Raw genomic sequence first — 24046 nt, 5'->3', positions numbered from 1 at the left:
GGTTAGTTTTGGGGTTTTTCTCCAAAATGGGTTTTTCTCGTGCTGTATAATTTGACAAATTGCCTTTCTCTGTTGACATTTGGCATCAATTCATTCACATCTGACTTTTCCCAGTAGTATTGGGGAAAATATTCAGTCATTCCCCTGTTAATGAATGAGAATATACTCTCACAGACTTAGGCTGCTGACAGGCAGGAGTTGCTATAGTATTTGGTGTTACCCTAATCCAGTGTTGCTTACAGTTTGAATTACAGTAGGAATCAGTGTTGCTGATTCCTACAGAGGTCATATCAGAATCAGGCAGGAACTCTGGGGGTGGGCTGCAGGAAGCTGTGTTTTAACAAGCCTTACAAGAAACTCTAACACAGGTTCCAGTTTGAGAAGCACTGCCCTAATTCACATTGTGTCCCTCGTTTCCCACAAGCACCACGGCCATTTGTTTGTCTGCGCCAAACAACTGCAGCAGGGTGCCAGCTCCTTTGCAGAAAATCTGAGCTGTTTCCAGACATGCCAAGTCCCACAAAAGCTTCAGTGAGCCACACGGCCTTATTGGTTAGCCCACACATTCACTCTACGTAGGATGTCTTGAATTCACAGTCACAGGCAGAAGACAAATGTATGTCTATATTTGGTGTATTTGGGAAAAATGGCAAGCAAAAAAGTTTCCCTGGACAGTCTGGACACCTGGTGTGATTCTATCACAGGGACTACGAGGCTGCAACTCAAAAGTCTCTCTGAGAAAGACTAGTCACCTGGAGACCCGAGGAGGGCAGAAACAATGTAGAGAACGGCAACAAAGAAGCAGGCTTGATTTGCAGACCTCCTCCCCATCTAATCCGCCCTCTGAGTCTCCATTACTGCCTTTAAAACCCAGTGCTGACAACAAACCCCATCCAAAGGGCAGTTGGTCCAAACCATACTTGATAGCTTCTTGGGGAACTTTATGAGTCAGCCTGTTGTCGATGCTTCTCTGTAGCTGTCAAGAGAAAGAAAAAAAGGAGGGACGGAATTAGTGAGCCACCTCAGAATGCCTTCATGTCAAGAATCAGAGTGGTTGGGACTGGAGAGAGGACCCGGCAGTTAGGAGTTCCAGCTGTCCTTCCAGAGGACCCAAGTTCAATTCCTGCCACTCACACGATGACTCGTGAACCATCTGTAACTCCAGTTCTGGGGACTCCGACACCCTCTTCTGGTCTCTGTGTGTACAAGGCACCCTAGTGGTGCACAGACATGTGTGTAGCTGAAATACTCACACACATAAAGTCAAATCAAATTAAATGTATTTATTTATTTGTTTGTTTGTTTGTTTGTATATGGGTACTTTGCCTGTCTACATATCTGTGCAGCATATGTGTGTGCCTACTACCCAAAGGAAGCCAAAAGAGGGCATTTGATATTCTGGAGAGGAGTTACAGACAGCCGTCAGTTGCCATGTGTGTGCTGGGACCCCAGTCCTCTGGAAGAGCAGCAAGTGCTCTTAAGCACTGAGCCATGCCTCTAGCCCCTACATTAATTATTTTCATTTTTAAAAATAGAGTAGGTATTACTTCTGTCTTCTACAGAAGGTGCCAAAGAGGCAAAGGTGGCACCGGAAGTGGTCTTGAGAGAGGGTAAAAAACAGATGAGAGGCCTGAGGCTGGATTTCCATTCAGAGGCTATGAATGAAATGCTGACTTGATGTGGGATTCCTCTCTGTATGCTGTGAATACCATTGGTTAATAAACAAACTGTCTTGGGCCTGTGATAGGATAGAGTAGAGCTAGGTGAAGAAAACTAAACTGAGTGTTGGAAGAAAGGAGGCGGAGTCAGAGAGAAGCCATGTAGCCCTGTTGGAACCAGATGGAATTTTACCCAGTAAGCCACGTGGTGATACACAGATTAATGGAGATGGATTAAATTTATATGCAAGAATTAGCCAATAAGAAGCTAGAGATAATGGGCCAAGCAGTGATTTAATTAATACAGTTTCTGTGTGGTTATTCCGAGGCTGAGCAGCCGGGAACTAACTAGCAACCTCCATACTACAGTGACTAGCCTGGGACAGGGATTTTTAACTTGAGTTAGAACTTGGGATGCCCTGGGAGTTTGTCAAAGCCCTGTTGTTGGGGCTTCGTCTGAGTTTTCAGACTGTCTTGTGGAGTGGTCCTTATGAATCTGCACTTCTAACAAGCTCCACAAGGTCTCTGAAGGTCTCATTGAAGGTGCCACTATTTGAGTTCTGTTGGGCTAAGGTATAGTCAGACACTGTAATACACACTCTGATGGCTTCTTACTGTGTAATTTTATTTCCTCTTAAGTAACTGTCTAACCCAAGACCTCCTGACTGCTGAGAATGGGAGACTGTGCTGCACTCAGCCCCTGGGGCCCAGGCTAGTACAGACCATCATAGACAGCATGAGGCTTCAGGGTCACACTGACTGTTGACATGCCCTCAGCGGGTGAGCAAACAAGTTGGGAAGCTCTATACCAGTGGTCCTCAACTTTCCTAACAATTCAATCCTTTAATACAGTTCCTCATGTTGTGGTGAACCCCCAAACATAAAATTATTTCATTGCTATTTCATAACTGTAATTTTGCTACTGTTATGAATCATAATGTAAATATCTGATATGCAGGATACCTGATATGCAACCCCCAAAGGAGTTGTGACCCACAGGTTAAGAACTGTTGTTCTACTTCCTCCTTAAACTCCTGGATTAGAAAATGATAAATCACTTTCACTTGTGGGCACGGCCATCTCACACAGACGGAAGTACAGTCCTTAAACGGAAAATTCCTGCCCCACAGGAAACTCTTCATAGACATGCAAGAGAGGACAGATGTTTAGTGTTGCGCCAACTGCAACACAAGATGAGTCTTCCCCAGTCCCTATCTATCCACAACACAGCCTGGCCACTGGGAAGTGGGTTAGGCCAGCGCCAGACACGGTCACAACTCGTAAAAGTAAAACAGGCTGTCTACAGAGCATGCTCTAGACAGAATAGAAGAAGGGATGCAGAGTCTGTGAAGAGGATACTCAAGCCCAGCTCTTCCTGAGACCCCTTCTCTCATGACACAGGCAAAAGTTCATCTACCTCAGGGCTGGGGAGATGGCACATATGCACAGGCGAAAGCACTGGCCTTGAGAGCATGAATTCAGTCCCAGGACCAGTGCAGAAGAGCCAGGTGCATGCTTAGAATCCCAGCACTAGAGAGGGGCGAAAGCAAACATGTCCTTCAGACCTGCTAGCCAGTCAGCCTAGTCTAATGCTCCTGCCTCAAGAAAACTAGATCAATGAACCTGAAAAATAACACCCAAGATTGTCCCTTAGTTCCACATGTATAGAAACACACATGCAAATGTACCTCTATACACACAGACACACAGACACAGACACAGACACACAGACACACACACACACAATTTCATATGCACAGGCCTTTACACCTACTCCCTGCCCTGTCTTTTGCAGGAGCCCTGTGATACTTGGGTCAGATGGAGGAGCCATCACTTACTAGTCATATGACCTTGATCCTCCCTGTCCCTGGGATTTGTTCAGTACCTACTTCATATGAGCCCTGTGTAAGACCCACGGTACCTAGTCGCTGCCAGCATGGATGCATGGCTGCCGTGCCCACCTGATTAGAATCACTTGGTGAACTCGAATAGCACAGTGGAGTATTTATTTAGCAATACTATATGTGGCCTAAATTTAGCTCCAAAGCACATTAAAAGAAAAGAGGGAAAAAAAGGAAAAAGCAGTCTAACTTCAGTCCAGATTTCATACTGAGCCATTAAAATGAGAAAAGTTAAGTTCAAGAAAACTCATGTATGACTAGGGTTAATAATGAAATAGTTCATTCTCGAGAATGGATAGGAGAGTAGATGTTAAGGGGTCTCGCCACAAAAGGAAGTATGTGAAGTTAAACATATGTTAATTACCCCAATTTAGCCAACCCAGGATATATACATCCATCAGAACAGCACATTGGGTGCAATAAATATATATGTGTGCTAACTAGAGCAAATGAAGTGTTTCTTACAAAAAAAACTTTGAGAAACATGATGCACTTGTTTGTAATGTCCTTCATGAAAGAATATAAAGAGCCATACAGGAGAAAATATAGTAAAGACCCAAAGAGCCTTCGGCCTCTGGGCAATGGGGATGTTATGGTGGCTTCTGTACTCATCCAACGTAGTTCAGCAAAGGGTCAGCCTAGACTCCAAGAGGCACATGCCTGACGTAGCACAACTATACTTCTTTCAGACTCTGGGGTAGACAGTGATGGGGAAGCAGGCACTCACACACATGTGCATTCATATACATGACACAGGCATCAACACGGACTATGATGCTATGGTGATACGCTCCTTGCTTGTCTACAAGGTTCACTAGTTGTACTGAGGCAGCCCCAGGCCTGCATGCTCCTCCACTTTCTCCCAGGCTTCCAGCTTCTTCAGTCCTGGGTCAGTCCCATACAGTGACTTAGAGACAGGCATCAGTTTCTCCAGCAGGTCATGGGAATCTTCAAAGACGGAGACTAAGCCAGGCAGTGGTGGCGCACACCTTTAATCCCCATACTCGAAAGGCGGAGGCAGGTGGAATTCCGAGTTCAAGGCCAGCTTGGTCTACAAAATGAGTTTCAGGACAATAGGACTAGTACATGGAGAAATCCTGTCTCCCAAAAACAAAAAAACAAACAGAGGAGATGAAGACCAAGCAGGACGAGAGCCTGCCAGGCTCTCTATCTCCCAGCATGCTCCACCCCAGGTTTCCATCCTCTTCACTCTAGCTCCTGGCTTTTCCTTCCCAAATGCTCCATTGGCTCCAGCCCCAAACATGGAAGCAACAGCCTCCTACAAACTGTTTGATCAGCTCCCGCATTGCATAGAACAACCCTACCCCCGCTCCACAAAGCCTTTCTTTTAAATTATCCTGAGTGTTTTGCATCAGTTCTGGGTTAGTTCTTGCTGACTACAAGGACTGTGGTCCAGTATCCTTACTTAACATTCTCAAATACCCTACAAGGAGGGTTCTATAAAGACCTAGCATACAGGTGAGCAGAGGACAGGTGAGAGGGCTAAGCTACTGGACCGTGGCTAGTCGGTGGTGCTAGGGCTGGCACTGGCTGGTGGGCCTTCTCAGGCTCCACAATGCTCTTACCTGTTGTGGTGTTTTAAGAAGAAAACTGGGCTCCGTGAGATGGTCTACTCAAAACCAGGTTAACACCTGTGTTTGTGCCAGGTTCCCTACCCTGATGCTCACCCACCCACCTGCAACTCCCCCACTGCTTCATGAAAAGGGATTTCTCCCACCAATGCCTGTCATCCATGGAGAGAGGGCGGTACAATGTTTACCTTTGCCCCTCCAGATCTTGCTAGAGCAGCAGTTCTCAATCAGTGAGTCATGAACCCTTTGGGGGGATCACATATCAGATATCCTACGTGTCAGATATTTATTTACATTACGATGCATAACAGCAGCAAAATTATAGTTATGGAGTAGCGACAACAGTAATTTTAGGGTTGGGGTCACCACAACGTGAGGAACTGTATTAAAAGGTCACAGCGTTAGGAAGGTTGAGAACCACTAGGCTAGAGGGTCTCAATGGGTTTTCATTTGTGACTCACTAAGAGATGGGAAAAGTTTTCCTGGAAGCTTCTGGCCTTAATTCAAAGCCCAAGAGAAAACACCCATCATAACTAGGCAGCTTTTGTGTGAAGACACAGTGACGGAGGGGATGGCTGCAGGATAGGCTCCCCTAGCAGGGGCAGAGGGAAAGAGGCCGCAAAAAGGACCGATCAGACTGCAGAAAGCAGTAGAGAAAAAGAAAGAGGAAACAGACAGCAAAAGAAAAGCAACCCAGAGATGCAAGAGGGAGAGAAAATGAGCAAGGCACCAAAAAGAAGGAAGCAAGAGCTGGACGGAAACCAACAGAAACAGAATAGAAGGGAGAGAAGGGTCTCATATTCTTTGCGGCATCCGAAGTGGGGATCAAGACAGTCAGTGCGAGAGGAAGAGCCTTGGGTGCTGGCCCTGGCTTGCTGGCCACTGGCCACATTTGACAAAATACTAGAAGACAGACGTCTGCCTCTGAGTCAGCTCCTTTCTTCAGGCCCTGCCTGCCCCACCTCTTGAGCTACTGTTCTGGGATAATTATAGAAAGCCTGTCGGACAGGGGATTTATGAGCCTAGGGAGAGCCTGACTCTGGAGGGGGAGGGAGGCTGTGAAGAGAGGCTGGTCCCAGCAACCCACGGGGCATGGGCCAGTACCTGTCCAAGCTGTCGGCGAGGCCACAACACCAACGTTTCCATCATTCGGTCAAGCCTTCTGCCCTCCCTCTAGCTGCCTTCACCCTTCACCTACCTCGCTACATCTCTTCTACTCTTGCCAATGGCTCTCCACACCTGCCAATACTCTATCCTATCTGCTGCCTCCTCCGCTGGCCTGCCTGTCAACATCTGTTCACTACCTCCGCTCATTCATCAAAGTGTCTATCCATCAAATGTCCATGATTGTTCTCCTGCTTCCTCTGTCTACAGGCCTTCTCCCCCTGCTAACCCCATTTCTATTCACCCAACTCCCTCATTTTTTTCCATCCTTATAACCCAGCCCTTCGGCTTCCTTCAACCGCCACTATTTTCTTTGTTTTTTCACAATCCCTTCGTCCATTAATCAGCATCTGTATTTTGAAACCTCCTCTTCATCTGGCATCCTCTCTACCCATGATCTATGTTCCACTTACCTCCCAAAAGTCTCCATCCATCCACCAAAGTCTTCAAACACTCACTAAATCTCTCTTCCCTCCAACTGCTCACCTGCCTTTGCTACCCATTCACCCAAATTTCTAACTTCTCTGTATATTTTCTGCTAGTCCCACCAACCCCTAAAATCCATATACCACCCTTCTACTCAGTGTTCTGTGCCCCTCCTAATCTGTGCATGCATACAACCATGCATCCATATCTACTCTATGAACGTCTACCCACATCCACGACCTCACCTGTCCACCCATTCAAGAACCTCTCCTGACACTGCTAAAATCTGAACCATCTATACACATAGTCCTCAGCACTCCAGCTACCTCTTAATGCACCCACTGACTTCAACACTGTCCTCAATCAGCCCTCAAGGGAGGTTCCTTACAAAGAAAAGGGGGTTATGTGCAGAGCTGAGAGAGAAGCCCAATTCAGAATATACTAGAAGTGGAAATCAATCTAGCCCTCCCTGGCCTGGTCACGGCTTTGGGAGGGTCCATGTAGCCACAAAGGAAGCTGGACAGAGTAGAAAGGGAAGTGGGGGAAAGGTCCTGTCACCTCTGCTAAGGACGCTGGTAAAGTTAATTACAGCCAGCTCTGCACCCTCCCAGCTAACTGGACAGCACAGAGGAGGCCTCGCCCCGCTGATTCTGCCCTGGCCTGTCCTACCTGCCTTAATAGGCATATCCAGGACACAGTGCCCTCCTCTACTTGTTCCTTAAGGTTCTAAGACAGCCCTGAAGACCCTCCAGAGGCAAAGCCATGTTGGATCCAAGACTGAAAAGTTTAGCAGAGCCGTATGTAGTACCATCCATTCTCTGCAATGGCAACAAATCTCTTGACTTTGCCCTGCCCACTTTGGTTTTCCAAGACAGGATTTCTCTGTGTATCCCTGACTATCATGGAACTAGCTCTGTAGATCATGCTGGCCTGAGACTCAGAAAGATCCTCCAGCCTCTGTCTCATGAGTTCTGGGATTGAAGGTGTGGGCCACCACCATTCAGCTCTTTTGACTTTTTGTTTGTTTGTTATTTTTTGAGACAGGGTTTTGCTGTATCTTTGGAGCCTGTCCTGGAACTACCTCTTGTAGACCAGGTTGGCCTCAAACTCACAGAGACCCCCCACCCCCAGCCCTAGGATTAAAGGTGTGTGCTACCACCGCCCAGCTCTTTTGATTTCTTAAGGGCCAGGTTAAACCCAAAACAAGGAATGGCATCAAATCTAGACTTGTATTTGTATTCTCTATTGCCCTTCCTAGCTGTCATCTCACCTCTTGGAGCCATGGTGTCCTCATTTATAAAATGGGAATCAAAACGTGGGAATAACGTAGGCCCATGAGGGTAAAGCCTAAGCCATGGCAGATACCATCCAGTGTGAACAGAGGTTAAAACCTGATCTTCTCTGCACATAAGGAACACCGTGGATGTTTCTACCCTAGCCCAAGGTACTTGGTCTACAAAGCTAATATCCCATGACTTCCACAAACACACACATACACACACACACACACACACACACACACACACACACACCTGCTTGAAAGGACATTTCTCCATTAAAAAACAACAAACTCTGTTTTCAAGGAGCTTTAAATGCTGCAAATTTTTGACAAAGAGTGAATCTTGGCTAGAGCCAAAAAATCAAATTTCTCCTACAACTCTCAGCCCTTTCCTATGACCTGTGCCAGCCCCCCCCCCCGCCAGCTAAGGAGCTGACTAACAATGGGACGAGTTTCTGTGACTTGGGTTTCCAGAGTGGCATTCAGCAAGTGATCCGTCTAATTGCTTTTGATATCTAGAAAAGCTAATTAAGGTAATAATACTTGGCACTTGTATAATAATAATAAAAATAATGACCCTTTATATGTAAAGGAGCGTCTTTCATCCGAGGATCACAAAGCCTTTACAAACATTAATTAATCCTCACAACTCAGCTGGGAGGTGGGTATAATTAGTCCCACTTTATGGCTGGAGGAATTGAGGCACAGACGGAAGGAGCAAGGGATGTGGTAAAGAATGTACACTGCATTTCCTGCTGGGACCTAGGTGCTTCTGAACATTCCAGAAGCTGCTCTGGAGCCCTGGAGCCCCTCCTGTGACCCACTTCTTCTATCGGGCCCACCCCATCATCCTCAAGAGCCAGAATGCCCTGTCAAAGTAGCCACAGTGAGAAGCAGAGTACCAGGACCCTGCCTGGCGGATGGCCTGGAGGTAGGCCCTCCCATTCTCTGAACCTTCATTTCTTTTCCTATAGCTCAAAAAGATTGGGTCCCATGGTCCTCACACTGCTAGTATCCAGCCATACACCTTGTCGTTCTCGCTTCCCTGGGCACACATTTGGGACCTTGAAGTCACTAACCAAGAGCCAGGTTCAGCCAGAAGCATCCCTAAACAAATGGATTGCTAGACTTACCAAATGAAAACAGTGGGCAGGCAGTAAGAGTTAGGTTTCAGAACAGTAGCAGACCATCTTTTAAGTAGCTACTATGCCTATTTTGAGTATATTTCATATTAAACATGATTTTTTTGAAGTTCAGATTTAACCCCATGTCCTGTGTTTCTCTCAGATACAAGACTCCATAATGGAGTTATGCACAGCTCAGCCTCAAGTCACTTTAGCCTAGCCCTGGGAGGTGGGCACCACTTGTCACATTCGCCACTGGGACTACAGTTGGTGGCCTGACCAGGATCCTGCCTTCCTGGTTTTCCTGGGTCCCCCTGGATCCTTTATTGATACCCTCTGCCGCTCCCCCAGCACTCACAGGACAAAATCCCAACTCACTGATAAGATCCCTTCCGAGCCCCATGAAAGATGATCTCAAACATCTCCACCTTCCAAGTCTGCCCACTGACCTAGCAAGTGCCCATCAAGGCTCAGTGCCATTGGCTGTGCCCACCCAACCCTCTTCCTTCACTCGGGCCTCCCCATCTCTACATATGCTGATCCCTCTATCTTTCATTACTAGAGGCCTAATGAGTCTGAAGACTCAATTTCACCTCCACAGAGAAACCTTCTGTCCATATGAACTGTTTCTGCTGGGCTGCCAATCTTGTGTGTGCATGTGCCTCTGTGTGTATTTGTGTGCATGTGTGCATGCATGTGTTCTGTGCTGTCTTCATTATCAGAGTACCTGGTACTGATTCTTGGTCACATGATTAACATACACTAGTCCCTCTGCCTGGAATTCCAACAGAATCGTCTTCCATAATTAACCAAGTCATTCATTCATTCACTAATTGTGAAGCATTTACTTTCCTCAGAGTTGCCATCCTCATGCTAGTGAAATGACCTTACCGTTCCAGTCAGCAAAGTCTTGCCACAAGGTGCCAAGGGTAAATATTTGGGGCCTTGAAGAGCCTTAGAGTCTGTCACACCTACTCAACTCTATTACTGTAGCATGAAAGAAGCCGCAGAAAGTGTATAAACACACGGGTGTATTTGAGGCTATGTACTAATAAAACTTTATACAAGCTCACAGTAGGCCACACTCTAGTCTATTGTTAGAAATATATTGAACAGTGATGTCAAACAACAACAACAAAAAAAAAGATAAAGAACGAACTGTTTCTCAGTCCTAGGATGAAGTTGGAGGCTTGCATGTGCTAGGCGAGCACTTGCATCTTCATTCTAGACTCTTTCCTAAACAGTGTGAGGGTGAGTGGTCTGCTCCAAGTCCTCCTACTGAGGGGCCTGTGTCTGTGGCCCGTGCCTGTTCTGAAAGCCCCTGGATTTCCAGCTCACACTCAAGGCAGAGCCGGGCTTCCCCACCAGAGGCCCCTGCATTTGCTCTGCAGGCCTCCCCTCCTTCCTCATGCCAGGACTCAATGGACTGGGCTGCAGTGAGCCCAGCAGAGAGGCAGCTCTGCCCATCCCTCTCACCTGGAGAGGGTCCCACTGCTACTCCTTGCAAGTGTCCACTTGGATTAAAAGCCCCGCCAGGGCTAGGAATCGCATCTAACAGTGTATGGTGCTTGTATATCTGAGTGAGAAGCTGCGCATTTGTTAGCGATAAGGAAACACAAAACCCTTTCTGAAGACTCTAAGGACCTATGAAGAAGCAGGTGTTTCCAGTGTCACGGTTTCTGTCCTTTCCCCCTTCATTCTGCTGTATTCTAAACTAGGTTTTCAGGACAGGCAACACACACACTGAAATTGTGCCCCCTATGTATTCGTACACATGTGTTTCATAAACCTTTCTATAGATTAATGTAAGTATTCAGTACACATACGCACATAAATCCCACCCAAATGCATGCTTACACACAACAAGCACACATGATTGCACAACACACACATCATGTATGCGCCAAGAGAGTCTTTACTCAGGCAAATAAACTTGAGCATGTACACATCCATCTAGCAACACACTTGGAATTCTTGCCTCTTCACACTTAAGACAGTCCTGCATACATGTGCATACACGCACGTGTGGGTGTACATGCACGTTTTAGGCACATACACTGTAAAATCCAGGCTTGCCGCGTGCTTTTCATAAGGAAGTGGTGATGCAAATCATCTTTTTGTCATTTCTTGACCACCAACTCTGTCTGGTTCCTGCTGCCAGTCTCAGCTCTGGGAGAACCACAGGAAGTTCCCATGTCCCTGGGCTGCCAAATTCCAGTCACCTCTGACCCCAGAGGGACAGAAGCTCTTCCAGCTTCCTGCAGGCCAGCCAAGTCTTATGGGCCCAGCATGACTTGCCTGCATGTGGCGTGAGCAGATAACGAGAGGCTCCATGTCCAGCCCTAGCTAAGCCCAGGCTGCTGCAGTCAAGGAGACTTCCTTGTCCTCCCCTGGGGCTGTGCTGGCAAGCTGGGGGCCTCCAGAGGAGGACCTTGGTCTCAGCCAAGGTCGAATGTCCTCTTATCTGAAGGCTACTGACAACTTCCCTGCCCTGCTTTCCTCTGCTTCCAACACTTCTACTGGGCTTGGCTTGCTCCCTGCCGCCAGAAGCCACCACCCACTGCCCCTTTAACTCTTCCTTAGCCCTCTGTCTTCCTGACAGAGACATGGACATGACAATGGCAGGAATTAAGAAGCTCATCAACCTCATATCAATAGGTTTTCCACCAACATTGTACCAATGACAGAATAGGGGCAGGGGCTTTTCTAAAGATGATTCCATGGGAAAACAACTGGGGTTGTTACTTACAAATGCTGCTTCCCACTGTTTGGGATGGTGGTAGGTATCCTGCCTCAGTGAAAGGCTTCTTTGGCCAGAATAGATCACTCTTTCTCAAAATCCTCAGTGGATTCTCTGTGCCCTGGTTCGACCACACACGGACATATATACACAAGCACACTGTGTGAACAACTGCTCGCTGCAGGTGGGCATGTGAGCCACTCACACATGTGCAACCACGTGCAGAACAGGTCCACAGGGGACAATAGTGGTGAACATGTCTATCCCACTTCTCCACGGAGAGGTTCTCTTATTTACTAACTCAGCTATTCTGTCTCCTAAGGCAGGAAGTATGGAGACCTGCCTTGTGGCATTCAAGCGAACTGAGGCAGTCCCTTGTCGAATGCCATACGGTTGGTAAGTGGCCGAGGTTAGAACTTGACTAGCAGATTCAGGACAGTGGTCTCAATCACAGCACTGTGCCCCAGCCTCCTGTCCACTGCCACCCACCCACACTTTACCACTGAGTTGATTTCAGCCACACTGGGTCCCCAGAAGCTCCCAAACACACAATCCCTGACTCAGTCACCTCGTACATCCCTTCCTCTCTCCGCGACTCACATCCTTCCTTCCGAGGTCTGTCATCTGTTCACTACACATGTGCTAAGCACAGGCTAGAGTTCGAGCCCTGGGCATTCTCTCATCCCCCTCCCCTCTTAGGAAGACCCTGTTGCTATTAACCTTATTTCACAGGTGGGTAAACTGAGGCACGGAGTAGTTTCAGGTCATTCACCCAAGCCAAGCTATCTCAACTCACAAGCCTCAGCTCTTCCTTCACTGTAGACTGTATCCTGCTCAGGTTTGGCCCCTATGACTGACAGGATGATTATCGAAAGGAAGATGTGAAGATGGGTAGAGGTAGAGAATGGGGTGGGTGAGGGAGGCACAGGAAGAAGCTGGGGGCAGGGGATACTTTAAACCACAAGGTTATTGGAGGTTATTATCCAAGCACGGGTAGGGTGGGATGTGTAGAGTGACTCGACCAAGTCTGTGCCTGGAGTTATAAAGAACATATTAGAAACATGGAGAAGTGAAAGGCTCTGCACTGTAGACACAGGCAGCCCCAGCCGTTGTTTTGGCCGTCAGCCCTTCTTGATCCTTGCTTTGTCTCCCAGCTGTTCATACAGCCAACCTGGAAGGGCTCTGCAGTGTGACCACGGCTAAGGAAGGGCCAAGCTCCCTCGGAAGTGGAAAGGGTGTGGGGAGCAGAGGGCTAGTGAAGCCTCGGGACTTGGAAGAGAGCCAAGAGCTACAAATGGTCAGTTGCCCCGTCCCTTCCTTACCCATCATCTCCACAGGAGAAGCCAGGCTTACCCGGTCCTTTGGCTCCCATGGAGGCCACCAGGAGCTCTTGGGGCTCAGGGCCAAGTTGGGGGTGGGGTGCTCCCCTAATTGGCCTGCCTGTCGTTCACTCAGCAGAGGAAACAGCCGCTGGCTTCAGCCTCCAAACGACAGGAAACGCCATGGAGGGCTACTTGGGCCGTAATTACTACTTTGAGAAAGGGGGAAAAAAAGCTGAGGGAGAAACATTTCTACCTCAGATAATTTGCTCTTTGCGGGGATGGGAGGGTGTTTCATGGAAGACGGTTCTGAAAAGTCTTCAATCAACCTGACAAGCAATTATCTGCTTAGCTGCTGGTACAAATCCCCCAAAAGGAGAGGTACCCCACCCAGGAAAACAGAAACCCTAGACCAATACCCAGTGACCCCACCCCACCTCCCAAACAACCAGAAGAGTAAACCATAGACATTATGGCCAGCCTGGGAAACCTCAGCTCCAGAGGTAGCCATAGCTAGAAGGGAAGGGCTAGTTGTCTCTGCCCTTGTACGTATCACACCCGTCGGTTTACACACTCACATATACACGCTCTCTCTAGTGCAGTCACATGCCTGGTCTCATATTTTGTAGAATAAAAACATTTCAAATATTCTTGCCTTCCCCCTGAGGCAACCACAGACATCCTCACTTGTCGTTAATTCATTCAACAAATATTTTTTCTTGAGAAAGAAAATTCATTAGGATACTGCAAAACAGATAAAGATTGCCACCGATTTCAAAGTACGATAGGGAGACCATTGTCAGCTGCTTAATGCTTCCAAACCTCATTTGGGAAGGGACAGAGAGAATTGGAGAGAGCCTGGATAAGAACAGTTCAGTCCAACTCATACCCAGAGCAGCGTGGGGAAAGGGTGCTTGCCTTCTTTGCCTGCTCGGGTTCAGCCCTCTCCCTCTCCCTCCCAGGTCCTGAGCACAACTCTTGCTCAGAGATGTGGAGATTTTCTGCTGCCCTCCATGTGGGACAGAGAATAGACAGCCATTTGTCGGGGCTCTACACAGCGGAGACTCACCCCTGCCCTGGACAGGCTCTGAACAGAGCTAAGTGAGGCCCCAGCAGCGCAAAACGAGGACCAGCTAGCTGATCCCTGGCCCTTAGCCCTAGGCACTTCTCATTGCTGTTGCTGTATGCACACACACACACACACACACACACACACACACACACACACACACACACGCATGCGCATACATGCACATACATGCATGTACATACCACTTATTATCACATTCCATTATAACCTGCTCACACACAGACTCACACACACACTCACACACACACACACGGGCTGGATGCCACCAAGTGGGGCTTGCATTCTGTGTTACTACCATGGGTACGAGGGAGAAGCACCAGCACATTCACCACCATAGACACTGAATGCCTCTCCATAGAGCATCAAGAATGCATTTGTGCACAACACCTTGATGCTGGCCTTCCCAGTCATGGGCTCATATGAGTTTCTCAGACCCTACCACAGTCTCATGATAGAGGCAACACACACTTTCTCTCTCTCTTTCTCTCTCTCTCTCTCTCTCTCTCTCTCTCTCTCTCTCTCTCTCTCTCTCTTTCTCCCACCCCCATAGACATTCACATATGGCATTATCAGAGACACAAAACTTCACACTTCATGCCCTCCCACTCCGTCACACACTCACACAGCCAGATAGCCCTCGTTTACAGACATACAGGGAGACGTCAGCCATAGATACCTGGAACTCCTACCACACACAGCGTATGTATCACCCACACTCATTCATACTTTCCTTCATAGAGTTAACACACACACACACACCACAAATATACCATACATATTAAACACACACCACATGTACTGCACATACCAGATATACACTCCATATAATACACACACAGAGACCATATATTAGGCATACCATACACCACTAGACACATACTACATATATGCTATAAACTGCACACATGCAACACACATAGCACATGTACCTTATACGTGCCATATGTATCATACATGCCAAACATCTATGCCATGTAGAGCATACATACCACACACATCAGATGCATAGCATTGTAGCAAGCTTTCTTTGGGCTGCCAACCAGCTCCCAAATCATGACACGGAGACTTATTATTAGTTATAAGTGTTCGGCCTTATCTTATGCTTTTCTCATAGCTCTTTTAATTTAATTTAACCTGTTTCTCTTGATCTACATTTTGTCTCGGGACTTTTTACCTTTCTTTCATTCTGTATGTCCTATTCCATGTCTGGCTGGCTGGCAGCTGCCTGATGGGCTAGCCCAGGCATCTCCCTTTCTTCCTCCCTCATTCTCTATTCTCTCTCATTTTCTTTCCAAGCCTGGATTCTTCCTCCTACCTATCCTCTCTGCCTGTCAACCCCGCCTATCCTTCTACTTCCTAGCTATGGGCTGTTCAGCTGTTTTTAGACCAACCAGGTGCCTTAGGCAGGATGAAACAAATGCAACACATCTTTACATAATTAAACAAATGCAACACACTTTTATATAGTTAAAGTAGTATTCTGCACTGGGCGGTGGTAGCACATGCCTTTAATCCCAGCACTCAGGAGGCAGAGGCAAGTGGATCACTGTGAGTATGAGGCCAACCTGGTCTACAAAAACAAGTTCCAGGACAGGCCCAAAGCTACAGAGAAACCCTGACTTGGAAAACCAAAAAAGAAAAAAAAAAGTAATATTCTGCAACATGAACAAGTGCAACACATCTTCATATGATTAAAACAATATTCACATTGTTAACATAACATATGCCATATACCCACAACATACCATATACTCACCACATATCATACACACCACCACACAAACACATGCCACATATACTACATACACTATATATATATACCACACATCTTGAATACATATATTACACATACCATGCACACACTACATACACCATACATATCATTACACATACATACAAACAACGTATACATCACACACCACCATTATAGACACATCCAACACATATAACACATGCAGCATAAATACTATATGTACTATTTATTCCAGACACACCAGACTAATTGTATATACAAAACACACCTCCATTACAAACACATATATTACACATACCATATACAACGTATATAGCATACCATATACATATATTATATATACAATGTACAGATCAAATACACCACCACATGCATATACCCATATACCACACATACCCCATACATACCACACATACATACCCCACACATAATCACATATACATACTACTACTGAAGAAAGGGAAGTAAATGTCCATAGGAAGGCTGTGTCCCAGATAGATGGGAAGTTGAGCAGTTAACATAGAAGACTTGCAACAAATGAGTTCCTGAGAACCTAACAAGGGGGTCGAAGAAGAAAGCGAGCTACTATTGTAGTACGGGCTCCTGGACCAGAGGCTGGGAAATCAAAGGTGAAAGGTCAAAGGATGCAGGACAGCATGAAACAAAGCACCTGGGGACAGGCACAGATGGCAGGACTAGAGGCATGTCCACCCTCCCCCTGAGGGACCCCTGCAGTGCGCTGGCCCTAAGCAACACCACAAGCAAGCCACTCTCTGTTGAACAGTGAGGCACCAGAACACTCTATAGGCAAAGAGACAATAGGTTCGGCCGTGTGAAGTCACCTGCCCAGGCACAGTGATTAGCTGGAGTCAGAATATCAACTCAGACAGCGCTAACACTAACTCCACGCCATTAACCATTTGGGATATCAGCAGCCTGGATAAACTGGCCCACGCAGAAGGTTGAACCGGAGCAAAGTCCAACCCAAGTGCACATGCCCCTAGCTGTGACTGAATCTCTGACCCCGTTGACGATGGCATTGTAGGCGGAGTCAAATGGCACGCAGGCAACCGGATGGTATACATGAGAATGAGTGTTCCCACATTTTATATCTGGACTTTGGTAACGATCAATAGCTAAACTCCAGTGTACAACGCAGGCAGACGGTCCCACAGGCGGAGCTCAGAGCAGAGGGGCTGATCCCAGATCACAGTCCCCGCGGACAGGAGCACAGGCACTGCAGATCCCCTGAGGAGGGGGATCTCACTCCTCTTAAGAGCCTGTTCTCTGGACAGATAGTGAGCCGATCCAGCCAGATGTTAGGGACCCTATGGCACCTATATGCCCACAACAGCTATTCCTCACTCACAGGGACCCACACGAGACACATTATCGCTCTAGGCCATCAGCAGGGACAGTGGAGGAATTTGTGTGTAGACAGACGCAGTGATCCTGCTCTCTGGCACAGGAGGGAGGAGGCTGTTTGCCTTCCCAGGACATCTCATTTCGCTTGTGTTTGGCAAGACATATCTGATGCACTGGCAGGCAGGCACATTTGCTCACCGTGTCCCCAAGAGGACACACCTTGTGTTTTATGACCAGAACAACTTGGGTACAAGATCAGCCCCAATTTAAACCCCACCCCCGACCTCCCAGTGTGCTGCAGGACTGCAGAAACTCCCCACTTGCAACAGAGCTGGGGCAGACACTGGCAGTCTGTCCATCCAGCCATCTCTTTCATCACCATTTATTGATGCCTACCTGCACCCAGCCCTGTGCTTGCCCCTGAAGATGCCAGGACACATAAGACACTGTCCCTTCTCCTTAGAACTCAAGGTCCAGAGGGCAAAACAAGAGATGTGATACCATGAGGAGAGGCAGTGTGGCCAGGCAGGAACTTTGGCAGTACACAGACTGGGGTCAGATTCCAGCTCTGTTCCTTCTCACAGTTTAACCTTGGCAAGTCACTTGTCCTCAGCAGACCTCAAACTTGTCCTGGTAAGAGGAGTGTGATGGGGGTACCAGTCTCCTGTGTTTCAGGGGAGACCACGTGTAGTACTGCTTGTAAAACTCTGACCAACAGGGCTGGTGCCCCAAAGCTTGCAATGGGGATCAGCCAGTGTCATTATTCAAATGCATATGATGACATTCTGTCTATCAAGCCTTGACAGGAAGGTTGTGCCAAGCAAGAGGACCTGCAGCAGGAGCCTTTCACAGATGCTGAAGGACATATTTCATCACTCACTCGCTCAGCAAATATTCCTTGAGAGTCCTCAAAGTGCAAGGGACAAGGTTACCCCACGAGAGGGTGCGGTGAGGGAGACGCAGATGTGGCCATAGAGTTGTGTTATCTGGGCAGGGAGTCACCCTGAGAACAGACCAAGCACCAAGCAAGTGCTGTAAGAACAGTAATGAAGTTAGCACAGAGGAAAGCGAAGGAGGAAATCATTTGCCCATTGGAGAGGTCAGAGAAGCCTTGCTGGAGGAGTAGGGGCTAGCAGACAGCAAGCATGAGGAAGCTCTGTGGCTCCACCTTTTAAGACTGAGGAAGGAGTTTAGTCTCCAGGGAGAGATGCCTTCAGTGTTGCAAGAAGAGAGGCCACCAGCAGAGTTTCCCTGTTACTCACGCAGGAGCCAGACCCACGTATTCCAAGGAGCTCTGAGATCCGAACTCAGGGCAGCTCCAAGCAGCTGGCCTCAAGGCCAGTCCGAGAAGTAAGGTGGCAAGGTCATCAAAGAGGCCTTGTGAGCATCAGCAGGGAACCATGCTGAAGGCACAGGGACCCTAGCCTGGAGAGGCCAACAAGGTCAAAGCAAAGAGGACAGAACGTGCCCAGGCTCCTGGCTGACCTTTAGCCCACAAGGACGGCTTCCATAGATCTCAGTAGCTAGAGCCAAGTTGGGAACCTAGGTCTGGCTGTTCCCAACACTGGGACACCGTGTCAGATCCACCAGAGGTGGAAACACCAGAGGCCTCACTCACTACACAGCCCCACCTCAGATGGTCTCTGTGTTCTTGCCTGAACCCATGACAACCCCTCTCCCTAGGGGTTCAGAGTCAGTGTACCCTCTTTGGAAGTTACTCCCCACCCATACCTGAGTACGTACACCCGTATGCTTTGCTCCAGCCTTGCCCTAGTCCCTTGCTCCTGCATCCCCCTTGTCCACCCCCTTCCCTGTATTTACAGCTGTCACCAGGACCTACCTTAAAGCCACAGGGGAAGCCCTTGGCTGACATACACCCCGGAGATCACATTAGCAGCTTCATTCATCAGGGTCAGTCTGGGCTTCCATTGTACGCTGTAATCATTTGTTTATCTCACCTTTGGAGGCAGCCCCGTTTTATGACAATCATCACTAGAGTCTGGCAGGGCAGACCATGCGCTTGCTTTCTGCAAACATGAAACAATAGTTCTTCTTGCATTTTGTAGCATTTGCTTTATTCAGTACCACCAAAAAGATCAAATACTGTTAAAATCAGAGTATGAACTCACTGGAACACATAAGACACACACACACACACATACACACACACATATGTTTTAATTATCTACCTGTTTTAATGAACAAATAAAGCGAGTTAAAATAAAATTTAAAAGGTAATAGCAACATACCGTGTAGCAAGCTAAACAGCAAACAGTAACACTCAGTGCTGGTAAGGCTGCATAGAAATTTCTAGACAGATAAAACTCAGCTGGAGGCAAAGAAAGCAAGGGCCTTTATGGGACGTAAATTGGAAAATATGTACCACAGGCCACAAAAACGTTCCCATCCTGAGAGCCACCAATTCCGCCTCTGTGAACGTATCTGAAGGAAATGAGACAGACAAGAGACGTGTTCTGTGGGCACAAAGAGGTGTCCGTTGGAATCTCACTCCAACTCGGGGAGAATGAAAGCAAAGTTCAGTGTCCATTCTGTGAAGTCCCAGGAAACCATCAGCATGGTAACGGCTGGCCTGGGATGAGGAGCCAGGTCCTGTAGAGTTTATGGTCAAGGCCAGCATATTCTAACCGGGTCCCCACTGTCCGTGCTAGGCTGCCAGCCTCAGGAGGAAAGGTTCATCCCTCACTCCCTGTTTTCCAAACGTTCAGTTGGGTTCTATATTGGTTTTATAGTTTCTCTTAATTAGAGTTAACAAATGATTGTGCTTCGCCAAAGAACTACAAACAGAGCTTAATTAGCCAGAGCCGCTTTCACAAGACCCTCTGTCTGTCTGGGCCTCATTTCCGTCTTCTTTAAGATCATCTACCCCATAAATCGAGTGTGGGAAGTAGCCCTGGGAAGGCTTTGTATGTCTTTGTACATCTTTAAATCGAGGATAAGGAAGAATGACTTCGTCAAAATACTTACTTCACGGCTGTCAAGTATTAATGCCCAGCCATCAAGCCTGGTGCTCCCAACTAACCTGCAAAGTGGGTGTTGTTGGCCCATTGCAGAGATGGAAAAACTGAGGCTCCTGAGCCAAAGAACTTGTCCAAGAAAGACACAGACAGTGGGAAGAGGAAGGAGAATTTAAATTCGCATCTCTTCAGTCTCCAGCCTCTGTCTTTCATAAAGTTTTCAAGTATGTGGATGGTTTTTCTCAATCAGGTCTATGTGAAAAGTTGATTCATTAGAAGATGGTAGAGGATGTGTGTGGTTGGAAGGGGACCCCAGGAAGCCAATTCAAAATGCCTGAGGGGTGCGGCACTTCCATCTTGAAAGAGCATTAGCAGCCTCAGAGCCTGGCTCCCTTCGCGGAGACTCACTCAGAACCCACCGAGTACAAGAACTCCAGAAGAAAGCGTCCACTTTCCCAAGAATCTACCTCAGGCATCACAGAAACAAGCCCTGGAGAAGAGTAGGCCCAGGGTGTCTCTGATTGGCTTGTGGTGATGTCATGCTCCATCCCTGAATGCCTGTAAAAGGGCCTGCTCTGAGCCACTTTATGGGGGGCCTCGAGTGTCTACACCAGGCCAGCATGATGGCTCCTGCTCACGGCACCCCACCCAACCCCCACAGGTCCCCAGTCTCCCTGCCCTGGGCCTCTTTCAGCCTATAATTAGCCACAGTGCCCAACTTTATGGTCCCCGAGAGGGCAGACTGGCAGCAAGAAGAAGCTCCCTGAAGGGGAATCGGCCCAGCACGTTCTCTTCCGTCCTCCCCAGGAGGAGCTCTGAGAGCATGCCCAGCTGAGCCTTCCGGATACCATCTTGGCTTCTAAATCCTTCTCGAACTTTCCTACCTGCAATTCTCTGTTGCTGCCCAAGATGATAGGATGGAGTGCATGTTGTTCTCTGTGGTCTCCATGATCTGCCTCGGCATCACAGCCCCGCCCCACCAGACGCACCTACACTGAGCCAGAGACCCGCTCTGGGCCGCCACAGACACCCCAGATCTAACTGGTCCCCTGAACACTCATCCCTCCTTCTCTCTCCATCCTCGCCCCTTCAGAGGGCTAAGTCCCACCCACTCTGAAGACTTCCTTTAGATTCTTTGAGGATATAGCTGACACCATATCGGACTCACAGACCCTGTGTAGCTTGTTTTCTGTCAGTTTGACGCAAGTTAGCGACCTCCACAAAGAAGAAATCTTAATTAAGAAAATACCTCCCCAGGATTGATCCATAGGCAAGTCTACAGGGCATTTTCTTAATTAATGATTGATATGGGAAGGACCAGTCCATTGTGGGCAGTGCCACCCCTGGGCAGGTGGTCCTGGGAACCGGAAGGAGCGTGCCAGTAAGCAGCACTCCTCCTTGGCCTCTGCATCAGCTCCTGTTTCCGGGTCCCTGCCCTGTTTGAGGACCTGCTCTCACTTCCCTCCGTGCCGGACTGTGATGTGGAACTATAAACTAAAATAAGCCCACTCCTCCCCAAGTTGTTTTTGGGCATGGTGTTTTGTTCTAGTATTTGAAACCCTGCGGTTTCCCTGCATCTCTGAGGCCCTCCCCCTCTTCTCCAGTACACTGCACAGAGAAGGCCCAAGTCCAGCATACAAGCCAAGTTCCCACTATGGGCCAGGCCCTGGGAATATAACTCTCAGTAAGGCAGGGCAGATACAGGGAGAGGCCCTGGTCGGGCAGAGTGCTGCGATGTGGTAGTCGTAGCAATTGTGGGTGACCTGTTTGTCTTACCCTACTTTCAACTGCCCAAGTCTATACTGTCAGCGCTGATGGCAATCTAAAGATTGATCTTCACCAGGAACGTCCCCGGCTGGCGAGTGACAGCCTGGGGGAGTTACACCGGGGGACTCAGGTGCGTGTTCTGCCTCCAGTTCCAGCAGTGCAGACTTCTGGCTGCCCGTAGTGGGAACTTGGCTGGTACGCCGGACTTGGGCCTTCTCTGTGATGTCCTGTGTGAGGAGGCTCTCCAAGGCCACCAAGGACCCAGGGATCCTATCTTCAAAAGATGGAGGAGACAGAACTGCAGGAAGGCACCAGAAACACCTTTACTGACACATGTTAGCCAGACATTCCAAGGGCTGTCTTTCCCTGGAAGAGCCATAGTGAATCACAGCCAGAGGTCTGGGTTCAAATCCCAGCTCTGCCCACTACTATACGGCCTGGGGCTCCTTGCTCCGCTTCTCCACGCCACAGTTTATTCAACTGCAGTCATCCTATAAGCTACGCATGATGATTGGCACTCTTAACATTTTCAAATGAAAACATGAATTTAAGATGCATGGTCATTAAGACAATAACCCTTACCTCTGGACCAAGACAATCATTTTGACTAAACAGCCAAGAAAGCCCTACCCCTAAAGAGTTACCTGGTAGGACCCCTTTTTGGATGCCAGGCTTTGAGCTAAAGAGCCCACCTTCTGCAAGCCTGCCTTCAATAGCACTCCTGGCCCATGTGGTCTCAGCCCTGCTAGTGGGAGGAAGTGCATCCCATTTCAAGGGAACTGGATCTCAGACAGAGCTAACTGGCTAACACCACCACAGGTTGCCGTTCAGCCAGCCTGAGATGCTCTTGGTCCCATAATCAGCTTTCTCCCTCCCATGCCAGGGCAGCAACCTCTCGTGGCTTTGAAGTCCTGTCTTCAAGGTCTTGTTCTTTCCCCCCTCCTGGAAGGAGTCTAACGGCTGAAGGAAGTAAGCACTCCCATTAAGATGTTCCAGACACGCAGAACACAATGTGCCTCCCTATCCCCTCGGGACGTTTTGCTTCAGTGCAAACAGTTGGGTGCTATATCAGTACTCTGGCAGCTAACACACCATGAGGCCCTGGTCAAGTCACTTTGTTTCTCTGAGTTGTAGTGTCTAGCCATAAAGTGGGGGCAATGCAAAGACCTCCATCATAATGATATTGGTGTGGTTAAAAGAGAGTATATGTGAAAGTGCTTAACACCACACTGAACAAGCATTAGGCCATATTAGGAGGCAGCTAAAAGCTTAATTCGGCCTTGCTCACGTGACCCTTCCTATCTTTAGTTCTGAAGTCGATAAGCTGTCAGATTTTAACTGGATCTATACAGACAACTAAGAACAGACCAGAAGCATACTGGAGACTGACATCAGGGGCTCTGTGGCCCACCAAGCACAACTTCAGAAGCACAGGCCGCACCCAGCTGCCTCCCACCACCTCCCTTGCCCACTGAATGCAGATGCCCCAAGGACTGACCAGAGGTTCTCTCTGTACTTTCGTCTCCTTACTTAGCAACTGACCGAAGGACAGAAACTGAATCCCTTCTAGCCATGGCTGGTCTCGATCCAGGAAGACAGTTTGAGAGGTCATTCTTCTGACTTTCAACAAGGAAGAACAAGGATGAGTACAAGTAGGAGCCACCACTGGGCTCTCGCCAGGTCACAGCCTCCTCTAGTAGCTCACTAAACCTCAAGTACAGTATCAGGCTGCCATATGCTACTGCCCCCACTATGGAGGTGAGAAGCCGAGATCCAGGTGAGGTGAGCGGCTGGCCCAAGATCCCGTGGATTTAGTCAGAAAACTAGGATTTGAAGCCCGGCCTGTGAAGCACCAAGCCTCTTCTCTCTTTGGAATAGCTAACTAGAATGTTC

At 48.2% G+C, this 24046-nt stretch overlaps 1 long non-coding RNA gene across 1 annotated transcript; it reads right to left on the bottom strand.

The window, feature by feature from the left end:
• Nucleotides 1–617: 617 nt before the first annotated feature.
• LOC125404801 (uncharacterized) lies at nucleotides 618–24046 on the bottom strand. Its single transcript, XR_015004272.2, has 3 exons — nucleotides 23696–24046; nucleotides 19252–19438; nucleotides 618–976 (listed from the first exon to the last, which is right to left on the bottom strand). It is a non-coding gene; the product is annotated as an uncharacterized LOC125404801 (long non-coding RNA).

Source organism: Myodes glareolus, chromosome 10 (assembly GCF_982192425.1).
Source record: "Myodes glareolus chromosome 10, mMyoGla1.1, whole genome shotgun sequence".
NCBI classification, from domain to species: Eukaryota; Metazoa; Chordata; class Mammalia; order Rodentia; family Cricetidae; genus Myodes; species Myodes glareolus.
The sequence above is the reverse complement of the archived record's forward strand: the minus strand, read 5'-3'. Positions and strand labels throughout refer to the sequence as shown.